We start from the raw sequence: 13,145 nt of genomic DNA on the forward strand, positions 1-13,145 counted from the left end.
GGAGGCTGGGTCTGGGAGAATGGGTGAGGGACCACGAGGAGCTGCAGCTTCCAGGGCAGGACCACTGTACCCAACGGATCTTGACCCAGAGCAATGCCAGCCACTGTAAGGTGGATCTGGAAGAAGACAGACAGATCCTAAAGCCTGCCCTCAAGATCTAAGAATGACAAATTCAGATTGAAAAATAATCTCTGAACCATAATGGTGAGGTGGGATTGCTACAGCTGGGACAGTCTTCTCCTACCAGTGACTCCAGTCCAGTAGATGCTGCAGAGGGAAAGCCATGAAGGCTTCACCAGTGGCCTGGGGCAGGCAGGCAGTGAGGGCTGAGGCAGAGTGATGAACCTGCTCTACCACTGTTCCCTGCCCAGCACAGCCCCTCCCGCTGCCCGAGCAGCACCCGCTGGCTGCGGGATGCTGGCTGGGAGGAGGACAAGCCCTGGGAGATGCAGGGCGAGCAAGCGTGTGTGTGTGCCCCAGAAGCCCCTGGCCGCTCGCTGTGTTGTGGCAGCAATAGCGTGTAAAGCGCTGTCTGTGCGAGAGGAATCGCGTGTCAAGTGCTCCCCAGGGCCTCGGGATCGCCGCCGCATCCCGCCCGCCCCGCGCGGGGCGGCAGAGCAGCGGAAAGGGGCTGGGAGCGGCATCCCCGCAGGCAGCCCACCCGCCGGGTAGGGAGGCAGCCGGGGCTGCAGCCCTGGGCACAGCCACGTTCTCCCAAACTGGTGATAAGCTCCCAAAACCCGCCCCGACAAGACAGAGGAGGCAGTGGGAGTTCGGGGTGAGAAGTGGGTCAGTGCATTTAGGCTGCTCATCTCAGCTCTCATCCTGTCGTGACTCCATTTGTTCCAGCAGACTGGCTTGGACCAGTGGTGTGTTGGAGGTTATTCCTGCTCCAGCACATCGTCTCCCCTCAGAGTGTGGGCAGGAGGTCATGGAAACCCCTGTGCCCTTGGCTGAGGGCATGGAGAGCCGGGGGACACAATGCCCCCATGTTAAACATGCCACTGCCACATCTTGAGCTGCACCCAATGGTCACAGCACGTGTAGGCAGACAGAAAAATCATCCCTGGAGCCAGGTGATGGTCTCTGAATGACACCTGTTGAAGGTCAACTAGTCAACCTGTAAGAAAGGCCAGAGCTTTTCCCAGAGCAAAGCAACCCTAGAGAGTGTGGACTGGATTGTTCCAGCAGGGAAAGAGCAAAATCACACAGTCCAGGGGGTTTGTGGTGCTGGGGCTGTCATGAAACAAGGTTCAGCCAAGGATTTTTCTTGGAAGGGCTCCCTGGAGATCCACAGTCCAGCCCCCAGCTCCAAGCACGGCTACTTCAAAACTAGGTCAAGACTGCCCTTGAACTGAAAATCCTCACCAGTGCAGATTTTTTGGCCCTCACCAGCACTGCCTTGGAAAGTTTACACATGCACACAATTAACAGCACAGGTGCCATTCAGGGGGTCAAAAGGCAGAGGAAAGTTTGCACCTGCAAAATTATCCATCCCTTTTCAGAGACTCGAGCATTTACATTTGTGCCAAGTTCTGGTGCCTTGGATACCTCCTGCTGCTGGTTGTTTGGGAAGAAGACAACCAAGGTCCTGCTGAGCATGAGCCATGTTCTCACATGTGTGGATGGAATTAGGGAGGAATGGCTGCTCCTGCACAAGATAAGCTGAGGTGAGTTGGGATACACAGAGTTTCAAACTGAAGGTCCACATCAGCTCCAAGGTTACCCTGGGAAAGCACAGGGACACAGAGAGGCACAGGAGCACTGTGGTCTCTGCTGTGTCCCCTTCTCTCAGCCCCTCAGAGCAGCTCTGGGAAGCTGTTAGCACTCACGTTGTCCCAGATAAGTGAAAATTTGAACAGTAGGAACGTCCTTGCTAGGTACAATTAGCTGCCTGAAATAGCCCAGCAGAATTCTCCAGGGCCAGGCCTGGTCATTAGGAAAATCATCAGGATCTTGCTGAAGAGAGAGCATTTATCAGCCTGTTTGGGAGCTGGCCCTGTGTCCCTGGAGCAGATGCAGGAACGGTGTCCTTGGTGCAGGAGATTTCTGGTCACACACCTTGAACTGCATCCTCCACACCAGGCAGGGTCCAACCACCCCCTCCCGAGCAGCGCTGCTCCATGTCCAACCATGCCCAGTCCCACCACGTGGTGAAAGCCCCTCTGCATTTGGGGTGGGAATGAGCCCTGGGAATGCCAGCTTAGGGAGAGGGAGGCAGGCAGATGCCAGCTCACTCTAGAGCCGCAGGAGATGGCGGGGGACAGCGGTGGCAGGGCCAGGGGCAGGAGAGAGCAGAGGCCGGCTGGATGCAGCAGGAGCAGCCGCAGCAGCAGCGGGTGGTTAATCAGCCGGCTGCTTCCGTGACTGAGCTCCGAGCTCACAGCAAAGAGCTCCAGAGAGGAAAAAGCCTCTCACTCATGAAAGAAATATCAGGGCTAATCAAATCCGGGTCCAGCCCAGCAGCACGCGACAGGCCACGGCACCTCATTCATATTTCATGCTTTGCTCCACTTCAGCAACATAAAGGTCGGTGCAAAAGGTAGGGGAGCCCTGCCTGATGTGGGGAGAACCCCAGGACCATGAGGAACGGCCAGAGGAGAGGGGAGCCAAGGGCTGAACCACACATGGGCTGGGGCTGTGGGAGGGACTTGCCGGCGAGTCAGTGATGTCCCAGCTAAGCTGGAGTCAGTGCTCACCAGTTTCAGGTTCTGGTCTCTGCAGGTCAACAAAGCAAGTGGGTTGCATGGGAGTCTGTGGCTGCTGAAGGCTTTTCCTGGCCCCTGGATTTGGGCAGTTGCTCCTCAGTGCTGCTAGAAGTGGGTGAGAGCCCAAAGAAGTCCAAGCAGATCATGGCTAACAAGGTGAGGAGAAAGCAGCACCTGTGACAGAAGGCAGACAATGACTGAGGTCTGTTTGCCCCCAAAAGCACCTCTCTAGGGGCTTTACCCTCGTCTGGAAGAGACTGCGTGGGACCCTACTGACGTGAGGTGGGGGGTGGGGCACAGATCCCATCAGCAGGCATGGGATACTGCTGGTGCTAGAGAGGCAGATTGCAGGCAGGACCCTCAGCCCATGGCAGGAGCGGGACTGAGGGGCTGCAGCATATGCAGAGCAGGGCAGTGGAGCTGGGGAATGGAGCTGGGGCAGGGCTGGAGCACAAGTCTGAACAGAAACAGCTGAGGGAGCTGGGGGTGCTGAGCTTGGAGAAAAGGAGGCTCAGGGGGATCTCATCACTCTCTGCATCTACCTGAAAGGAGCTTGGAGCCAGGTGGGGGTCAGGCTCTGCTCCCAGGTACCTGCGCCAGGGGAGGTTCTGGTTGGATATTAGAGAAAATTTCTTCACTGAAAGGGCTGTCAGGCATTGGCGCAGGCTGCCCCGGGCAGTGGTGGAGTCACCACCCCTGAAAGTTTTCAAAAACCTTACAGATGTGGCACTTGGCTACAGGGTTTAGTGGTGGCCCTGGCAGTGCTGGGTTTAATGATTGGACTCAATGATCTTGGAGGGCTTTTCCAACCTTAGTGTTGCTGTGATTCCAAAGTTTCTGCTGTGCAGCAGCAGAGCAGTTTCTGGGTGTGAGCAGCTGTGGGGGGACTTGGCTGCAAACTCCCAGCAGGGACGGTGGAGGGAGGCGTGCAGGGAAGGCTGATGGAAGCCATGATCAAGGCTGATAAGCAGGAAGAAAAAAAGCAGGATTAAAGGACACACAAGCTGGAAGTTAGACAAACGGGCAGGGAGCCATCCCCACTCCTCTTGGAGCTCTGACAAAAGGCACGGAGGACCAAGGCAGGAAACTCCCATTTTAGCTCCACTTGGCCCATTCCTGGTGCTTCTCCCCAGCACACCCAGACCAGAACAGCAGCTGGTGGCAGCTGGTGAACCTGTTGCTGGGAGAGCCTGCTGCCTTTCCCTTTCCTGTGCCAGGTTTCCATCTCCCACCTGTACTTTCTGCTTTGGCCTTTCATAGAATCACAGAACCATTAGGTTTGAAAAGCCCTCCAAGACCATCAAGTCCAACCATTAACCCAGCACTGCCAACTCCACTACTCAATCATGTCCCCCAAGTGCCACATTCACACAGCTTTTAAATCCCACCAAGGATGGTGACTCTACCATTGCCCTGGGCAACCTCTGCCAACGCCTGACCACCCTTTCAGGGAAGAAATTGTTCCTAGTATCCAGCCTAAACCTCCCTGGCCCAGCTTGAGGCTGTTTCCTCTTGTCCTATCTAATCCTTCCACGTGGTTCAGGAGATTGTGTGGAGAAGCAGCTGGTGTTGGAGGAAATATCACTGGTGCTGGCCCAGAGCAAGCCATGGTTGTCTGCAGGACATTCCATCCATCCCACCACCCTTCCATCCCTGCCTTACTTCCACCCCTACTCTGAGCCACTCTCAGGAGCACAAAAACCAGCAGAGATCCTCCTGCAGTTCAGCAGCAGCTGGTGGGTCCTGCCCTCCCCAAGGTGTGCCTTGGCCACCAGCCAGGTGTCCTGAGCCCTCAGGCTGTGCTCCGGGGGGGAGACCAGGCTCCCTGCTGTGGCCAGACCCGTGGTGGAAGCTCCAAGAGTAGACCACAGGCATGTGCCAGTGAAAAGCCCCCGCACAACACTGCTGTCTCCCTGGGACTGCACCCTGCTTTCCGCCAGAAGCCACCTCCTGGGCTCCCAAAGCTTTCCATCTACAACTGACGACTCATTTCGGCACCACATAAAGAGGTCCAAGGGCACTCCCAGGCAGCTCCCCCCAGCTCTGTGCTGCCAGCAGGTCAGTGGCAGGGAAGACACCTTTTCCCCGCAGCAGATCAGCCCTACATCAGAACAACACTGAGACAGAAATTTTGCCAATGCAGGCTCAGGGGTAACAGAGCCGTGCAGGAGCAGAGAGATGCCACCACGGGGGAAGAGCAAAGGAGGGACTGGCAGGAGCAGCTGCCGAGGCTGAGGCTCATCAGGGATTGCCACAAGGCTGTGGCACCCCTCATCCTCCTCCCAGGGCCACAGAGGATGCTAAAAGGTTCAGGGGTAGTGGCTGAAAAGGTGATTGAACCCTCCAGACTCCAGGTCTCCCACAGGTCTGTGGTATAAGACAGCATCCCACAGTGCGACCTGTGCACTGGGAGAGGGCTGGAACTGAGGATCAACAACCCCACATGCAGCCTACAGCAACAAGGGGCTCACTTGAGGGCAAACCCAACCTCCTGGAGGTGACCCAGGGCAGGGTGTACCTGTCTTGGCCCCACAAGCTGCATGTTTGCATCCCCAGCTCTGCTCCAAGGGAAGATACAGAAACCACAACAGGGAAAAGAAGGATTCAGGGCAAACAAACAAAAATACCAGCAATTTCCTGCATGGCCACTCTAGATGGAGCCTTCCCTACCTCCTCTTCCCATCGAGTGTAAACTCACGACGTGTCTGCTGCATCTGCTCTAGTGTCCTACACTTGAGCTTCCAAAGCCCACACAAAAACACAGGCGCAGTGAGAGGCAGCCACAGCAAGATCTGTGAGCAGGCAGCACAGGTGCCTCTCATGGACACTGAACATTCTTTAAAAACTGTGAATGCCACCCCAGCTGTAATGCTGGCCCTTGAAAACCTGTCCCAGGTGCCAACCCTGTGTACCACCCATGGTGTGTGCTGTTGATCCCTTTCCACTGCTCTAGAAGTCCATGTTGTCTCCCAAGCCCCCCAACACCCCTTGCAAAGCTCTGGGATGTAGAGAGGCTTGAAAAGTAAATGTGGAGATAGACATGATAGTGGACCTGGAAAATTGAGAACAAATGATGCAGGACTAGAAAGAAGCAGCTGGTACAGACCCTCTTGTCTTCCCAAGACTGTTTCACCAGGCTGCTGGAGAACTGGGCCTGATGCAGCTCTTCCTGGAGTTGCTTCTTTTCACCCCAACAGCTTGTTCCTCAGCGCAGGCTCTCTCCATCGAATCACGGAACCAAAGGAAAGTTTGGGCTGGAAGAGACCTTAAAGCTCATTCCATTCCACCCCCTGCCATGGGCAGAGACACCTTCCACTGTCCCAGATTGCTCCAAGCCTCATCCAACCTGGCCTTGAACATTCCCAGGGATGGGGCAGCCACAGCTGCTCTGGGCACCCTGTGCCAGGGCCTCCCCACCCTCACAGGGAAGAATTTCTTCCCAATATCCCATCTAAACCTGCTCTCCTTAGGTTTGAAGTTATTCGCTTTTGTCCTGTCACTCTCTGTCCATGAAAAACGTTAATCTTCCTCTTTTTTGTAAGCCACCTTTAAGTACTGGAAGGCCACAATGAGATGTCCCAGTTACAGGCCGTGAAAATAAAGGTTTTGTCAGACTGCACCAGAGCCCTGGGACGGAACAGGACCAGCAGCCTGTGGATGCTCGGCAAGGGCAGGGCAAGCAGGGAGGGCTCTGTTCGAGGACAGGAGCAGTCCCTGTTCAAAGCAGTCATGTCAGGTCTTTGCTGCTGAAATGAGGATGTGTAAAAGCTGAGGATGAGATTTCATCAGCAGTGGGGAGAGGATCAGACTGAAGGCACAGCTTTGCAAGGGCAGGGAGCTGGCGGCTGTCAGTGCTGGAGGGCTCGTCAAAGCTCCCCGAGCTCCCAGAAGTACACCCCGGGCATTGCTCAGCCCAGCCACGTCTGTCTGTCCATCCTGTCCTCCCAGAGGTGGGCATCTCTGACAGGCTCTCTGCAGAGAGAAAACAAAACCCAGCTCCCCCCAGCCCAGGCCCCTCCTGAATACATGTGCGGGGAATTTCAAACGTGCTGCAACTCTGCTTTTCCCTAGAAGGATCTCTGTGCTGCCATCCTCTTGCAGGCAAGGTATTGTCCCTGTCACAGCTGTCCTCCTTGGGCACTGCCCCGCTCAGAGGACACTCTAGGGGAGGTGAAACAGGATTCATAGAATCTGAGACTGGCAGAGATCTGCCATGGGCAGGGACACTTTCAACTATCCCAGTGTGCTCCAAGCCCTGTCCAGCCTGGCCTTGAACACTGCCAGGGATGGGGCAGCCACAGCTGCTCTGGGCACCCTGTGCCAGGGCCTCCCCACCCTCACAGGGAATAATTTCTTCCCAATATCTAGTCCTAATATCCTATTATCTATCAGAATATCTAACATCCTAATTCCTAATATCTGGAATGGGCACTTTGCCTAACCCTGGCCTATTTCATTTTAAAATCATTCCTCCCTCTTCCTATCACTACACGAGTACCATGGAATCCCCTGGCCACCGCAGATGTTTCCCCACCCTGCCCACTGCCCTCAGTGGGCTGTGAGGAAGCTGAAGGAGAGGAGGTGGGAGGCTTTCAGGGATCAGCTGAACACAGGGTCAGGAGACCAGGGGCAAGGGAAGGGTATGGGAACCAGAGCAGGTGAGCTGCAAGAAGTCTCGTGCCCGCTTTCTTCCAGGACAGTACCTTCAGGCTCCTTGCAAGCTGGAAGCAAAGCTTTGCCCGCAGGGAGCCGTCCCATGTCCCTGTTCCGTGCCTTCTCCCGGCCATGTGCAGACACAAGCTGAGGCTGCCACCGTCTTGTCTGCGGGGGCACTGCTGCCACAATGCTGTCAGCTCTCGCCGTGCAGCCTGGACCAACACCAGCCCCTCGTGCTGCCGCCTCTGCCACACCCGGCTGGAACCCACGGCTACTCCAGGGGATGCAGGACAGGTACAGGTCAGGGCGAGGATGTTGCCTGCAGCTGCAGTGCCAAGCCCTTGCTGCTGAAAAAGGTGGAAGATGTGGAAATGTCTCGGAAAGCTGTGTGATAACATTTGAGGGCTTTATGTGCAGCATTTATCGATGAGTTCTGCTGCTTAGAGATGTTTCACTGCCTGGAAAATTCATAGGATAGAGGAGGGCTGGTGAAAGGGACCTCGAGGTTCCCCTGTCCAGCACCATATTTATGGTGTCGCTGTCACTTGTCACAGGTCAGGTTGTCCTGCAGCACTGTGTGTCCATCCAGGGATGTGGCATGTCCTGGCTGAGCATGGCCGGAGTCCTGCCACCCTCTCCTGACTACAGACTCTTCTGCTGCCTCTCCACTGCCAGCCCCAGCCCCCGGGGCTCTCTGAACAGGCACTCCCAGCCCACTGCAAGCACAGGTGTGTAGTGACACCGTCAGACACAGTGTAGGCAAAGGACCTGTGGCATGGATGGGCGAGGGCTGAGCTTCTGGCTCAGAAGGGAGCAGGACTCAGAAAGCACTAGGAAACAGAAGCAGCAGCAGCACTGAGGAGATTCACACCTCCCCTCAGGCTGGATGTGCCTTATCCCCACAAAGCCTGAGAGGGGCCGTGCTGGGAACGACAAACCATGTCTGCCTATTTCCTGAAGTACCAGAGCATTGATAAAGAAGTGACCTGAAATGAAAGGGCCTGGAAAATCAAGGATTTGGGGAGGAAGGTCAGGTATTGATAGGAGCAAGGGGTGGGGTTTTTTGCATGGTGAGACCGTGCACAGAAATGTGCCCATGGCCAGAGAAGGGGTCACACACCAGCAAGTCCCATCCTGTTTTCATCTCTCTGAGTAGAGAAGCCAAAGATTTCCCTAGAACTTTTGTTACCTTTGCAAAGCCTGTGCTCAATAAACCTTTGCCTCTAGCTATGAAAAGCCCTTTTCCACACCAGGCACAGCTTGCCCTGGACTCTTATTTCAGCTACTGCCCCACTCAAGCCTAGCTCAACTTCCCTGTGCTCCTTATCTCTCATTCCTCCTCCTGCCTCAGCCACATCCTACTTCACCCAAATCTGTCCTGGCCACCTTCCTTTTCCCACCACCCATCCCTCCATCTCTCCTGAAGAATTCCACTCCCTGAGCAATATTTACACCTCTCAGTGATGGAACTGCAGCGATGGAGCCAGTGGACTTGTGTCTCCTCTGAAGTATCTGTAGTCAAGGAGGCTGCTCCCGAGACCCTGCAGAGCCCAGAGATTTCCAGGTCCCCAGGTTCACCCCTCCCCACACCCCAGCAGTGTCACATCAAAGAGCACAGCCTTTTGTTTAGGCTCTGTTCGAAGTTTGCTGCTAATCTTTGGTATGCACGCAGTGGTGTTCAGCTCCTGCTTGTTCCCGGAATAAATGCTCATTGCATTGCTCTTAAATGATTGGAGACCTCCAATTTTAATCTTTTATTCATAATCTTCTTCCAGCTCAGACACAGAAAAAACATGTAAATTCAAAACCTGCGAGAATTGAAAATTTCATAAGTGCTGCTGACCCTTTGCTGGCAGCTCTGAATGTGAGAGAAATAAAGGAATTGTAATGAGGAACCTCATCTTTTGATAACAACTTTAGAGGACCCGGGCGTTAAATGGGGTTTCACACGTTCCTGCTGTGTGTCCATGAGAGGTGTGGTCAGTCCTGCTGGGCAGGGAGCATAATCCCGCTGCTTCTGCCTCTCTGTCCATCTCGTGCCTCTCCATCTCCTCCTGCCTGTCCATCTCATCACCTCTGCAGTGAGGTGTGAGCTCACCTGGTGATCACCTGGTGACTTTGGGACATGCCCTGCCCATGTTGCCTCACCCATTGGTCCCCAAGCTCGTGTCCCATTGGTCACCAAAGCACATCCACCCAAACTGTCTCTGTCCATGTTCTCCATGTTCCCTCAGCTCCTGTCCAGGCACGAAGGCCACTGCTCGCCATGGCCTGCACCACATCCCTCACCTCTCCTTCTTAGAATCATGGAATCATAGAACCATGGAATATCCTCAGGTGGGAGGCACCCAGAAAGATCATTCAGTCCAGCTCCTGGCCCTGCCCAGGACACCCCCAACAATCCCACCCTGTGCCTGAGAGTGCTGTCCAAATGCTCCTGGAGCTCTGGCAGCCTCGGGGCCATGCCCATTCCCTGGGGAGCCTGGGCAGTGCCCAGCACCCTCTGGGGGAAGAACCTTTCCTGATATCCAACCTAAACCTCCCCAGGCACATCTTCTGCCATTCCTTTGGGTCCTTGATTCCCCCATCCTCTCCACTGTTCTGTGCTTGGGAAGGAATGTTACCTGTTGTTACCTGCTCAGTGCTACCTGCTGCCCCCTCTATCCCACTGCCTGCTCCCTGCAAGGACCCCTTTTTAGGACAACTTTGTGAGAGGAGGTTTGGAAGGCACAGAGGACATGGGATACAGAATGAGTAATAAGAAACCTTTAAGAGTAAAAGACTCTGCGGTCAGGCAGACACTGGTGAGTGCTGGGAACAATTTCACCTTCTTTCAGCATTAGCAAAATGAAAATAACTTGTTATGGCTGGGATTCGAGATCAACAAGTTCCAAAGCCTTTACCCTTTTCACAAGTTTCGCATGTGGTGTGCAACCCCTTAGTCCTTTTAACTCAGTAAACTAATTCTTGGGGTTTTTTTCTTCCTGGAATAAGCTGGATGGTGTGTAGGGAAATACTCCCAGCTCTACATCTAGAAACTTTTCTGGCACTTGCAGATTGTCTGCAATTCTATTCTGGAAGGACCGTCATAAGCAGGAGATGTGCACTGGGATTTCCCAAAACACAACTGCCAGGAGTTTTCACCCAGGAAATTTAAGAGGCTTTGTTGTTTTACTGGCTATTGGGGATTTTTGACAGCCTGTTCAAAGAGGATTCTGTATGGGGGCCCAACAAACTGCTAAGGGGGCAGTGATGAGGATTCTGCTCACAGGCCCAGCAAACGCTCCCATCCCAGGCTGTGGGGGCTGGGACATGGGTCCCTGAGGAGCTGGGCTGCCGGGCAGTCCCCTGGCACTCCCCTCTGAGTGGGATGCTCCAGGGTGCATCCCCTGGACCGGTGGGGCTGGCCGGGATGCACATCATGTGGCTGGAGGTTCACTCAGGCTGCTTAGTCCAGGTTTACACCCAAAGGAGAGAAGTCCCTTTTGCAGGCAGGGGATGAAGTGCCATTGCCTTCCTCCTTTGTCCTGTGGCTGCTCCAAGGGAGCCCTCCTAATGTGAGACCTGCCTCTCTGCTCTGAGTCCTGCCCCATATTCCCAGCCCTGCAGAAGTCAGGGTAGTCCTGGCTCATTTCTCCCCAAGCCCGGCTTGCTTGAGGTGGGGAGACATTGGGCTGGTGGCAGAGCAGGCACTTCTGTCATCCTGGGATGAGCTGTGCTGCTATTGCAATCCTGGATGGTGGCTGCCAAGACATGACCTATGGGACACTTCAAAACCCATGCAGAACTTAACCCCATAATCCTTCCAAGAGTTAAAGCAGCAGCTGGGGCTGATATTTCTATCTTACATCAGATTATCCTGAGTAATTTACTTGGACATGACGCTGAACAACTGTGCTAAAAGCAGGGAGAGAAGGTGGTTTGGGAATACAGCCTTCCTTGGCAGACTAAGCTGCTATGTGATCAGACAGGAATCATATCAAGAAATCCGAAGCCGAATTCACCATCTGTTCCCGCCAGCCCCGGAATGCAACTGACCCCTGCAAACCTCCGCAGGGCTGGCACCGACAGGGTGTGGGGGGGACCCGAGGCGGCGGCTCCACGCAGGGCTGTGCAGGTGCTCCGCAGGTCCAGACTGCCACCTCCAGGCACACAGAGCTCGCAGAGCCTCCCTTCCTAATGACACAGCCAAATCGGGCCCGGGCAGCTGCAAAGGAAATGCTTCCGAGATGAGTTACTGGAAGCCTGGGGTAATGCTGGGTGTCAGTAGACAAGAAAAGCTGTTTTACCAGGGAAAGACCAGCTGCCAGCGGTGCAAGATGGGATAAAATTCTCTTGGGGGACATTTAAGAAGGTGTGAACATCCTGAGGGCTGTTTTGGTACAGGAAGGGGTTTATCTGCTGGTGTATATGAACCAGGGTGTCCATCACCTCTCCTTGGATGGAAGACTGACTCTAGACCAGCCTCTTCCCCAGGATCCTCTTCCCAAGGATCCCTGGGTGCCAACCCTGGCCCCAGCCTGGCCAGATGGGAGTGCAGGAGGTCTGGAAGCATGGCTCTGTGTCCTGGAGAAGTGTCCCCAGTGATGGGCCTCTGCCAGGACTGCAATTTCATGGCAATTTCTTTAAAAATGACGCAACTGTGCCTCATCTTCCTGAGGCTGTGAGCAGGGTGATGCCCTGGGTGTGGTGCTCACAGGCTTTGACAAAGTGATGCTGTAATGGCTGTGGGCCCCTCCCCACACAAAGCCATGCACTGCAGCCTGGCTGAGTGCCGCTGCCGCTGCCCCTGCCCCTGCCCCTGCCTGGGGAAGGAGCCAGGCACCAGCATCATCCATCCTTCCAAATGTTTGGGTCTGAGAAATGTAAGAAAACTTTGTACATTTTGCACAGTATGGATACTGGCTTTATTAATAACTGAAATAAAGTAGTGAAATGTGTGTCCTCAGTGAGCAGTGACAGGTCCCACCATGCCCAGGCTGTCTCACTGTGCACTGTGCTCTGGACCATGAGCAAGGTATGATGTGGTTGCTGTCCCTGTCTGTATGAAGTGATGAGGGTCTGAGCAGAACCTGCACAAGTATGTGCACTGCACAGGCACCTGGAGGGGCAGGATGACCTTCAGAGAGTCCTTCTAACCATATTTATCATGGAATGGTTTGGGTTGGAAGGGACCTTAAAGCCCATCTTGTTCCCACCCCCTGCCATGGGCAGGGACACCTTCCTCTGTCCCAGGCTGCTCCAAGCCCCGTCCAACCCGGCCTTGGGCATTTCCAGGGATGGGGCAGCCACAGCTGTTCTGGATAAAGGAGAAGGGTCTGGGAGAGAGTAAGGGTTGTAGGGATGGGAAATGTAAATACAGAAATGGGGTGAAGGTGAAGGGGAATGCAGAGCACAGGACTTGTAAGCTCAACCCTCAGCACAGGGGACACTGACCAGGAGCAGCTTGTCCAGCTGCGGGGCCGGTGCTTCTGGAAAGGGGCACGGGAGAGAGTGGCGGGAGGGGGGACCATGAAGAAGGAAGCTCTGGCTGGGCAGGCAGGATAACCTGACAGTGTGCAGGCAGGCTGGGGTAGGACAGAGCCCCGGGCAGCCTGGCTGGCCTTTCCTCACCTGCGGGATGGGGAGCGGGCTGGGGCAGTGAACGGTCACCTCCATCCCTGAAGCGTGGCAAAGGCAGGGAGCATGCGAGCAGGCAGTGACGGGTTTAGAGGCTACCCCACACTGTGCTGTGGGGCCATTTTGCTTTTATAGGGCGTTTACTGAAAACAGTGCTTGCTT

General features: G+C 54.8%; 1 long non-coding RNA gene across 1 annotated transcript; it reads right to left on the reverse strand.

Moving 5' to 3' along the window:
* Positions 1-428: 428 nt before the first annotated feature.
* LOC138121383 (uncharacterized) lies at positions 429-3,083 on the reverse strand. The gene is made up of 2 exons (XR_011156176.1): positions 2,986-3,083; positions 429-2,882 (listed from the first exon to the last, which is right to left on the reverse strand). It is a non-coding gene; the product is annotated as an uncharacterized lncRNA (long non-coding RNA).
* Positions 3,084-13,145: the final 10,062 nt, after the last annotated feature.

Source organism: Aphelocoma coerulescens, chromosome 21 (genome assembly GCF_041296385.1).
Source record: "Aphelocoma coerulescens isolate FSJ_1873_10779 chromosome 21, UR_Acoe_1.0, whole genome shotgun sequence".
Taxonomy (NCBI): domain Eukaryota; kingdom Metazoa; phylum Chordata; class Aves; order Passeriformes; family Corvidae; genus Aphelocoma; species Aphelocoma coerulescens.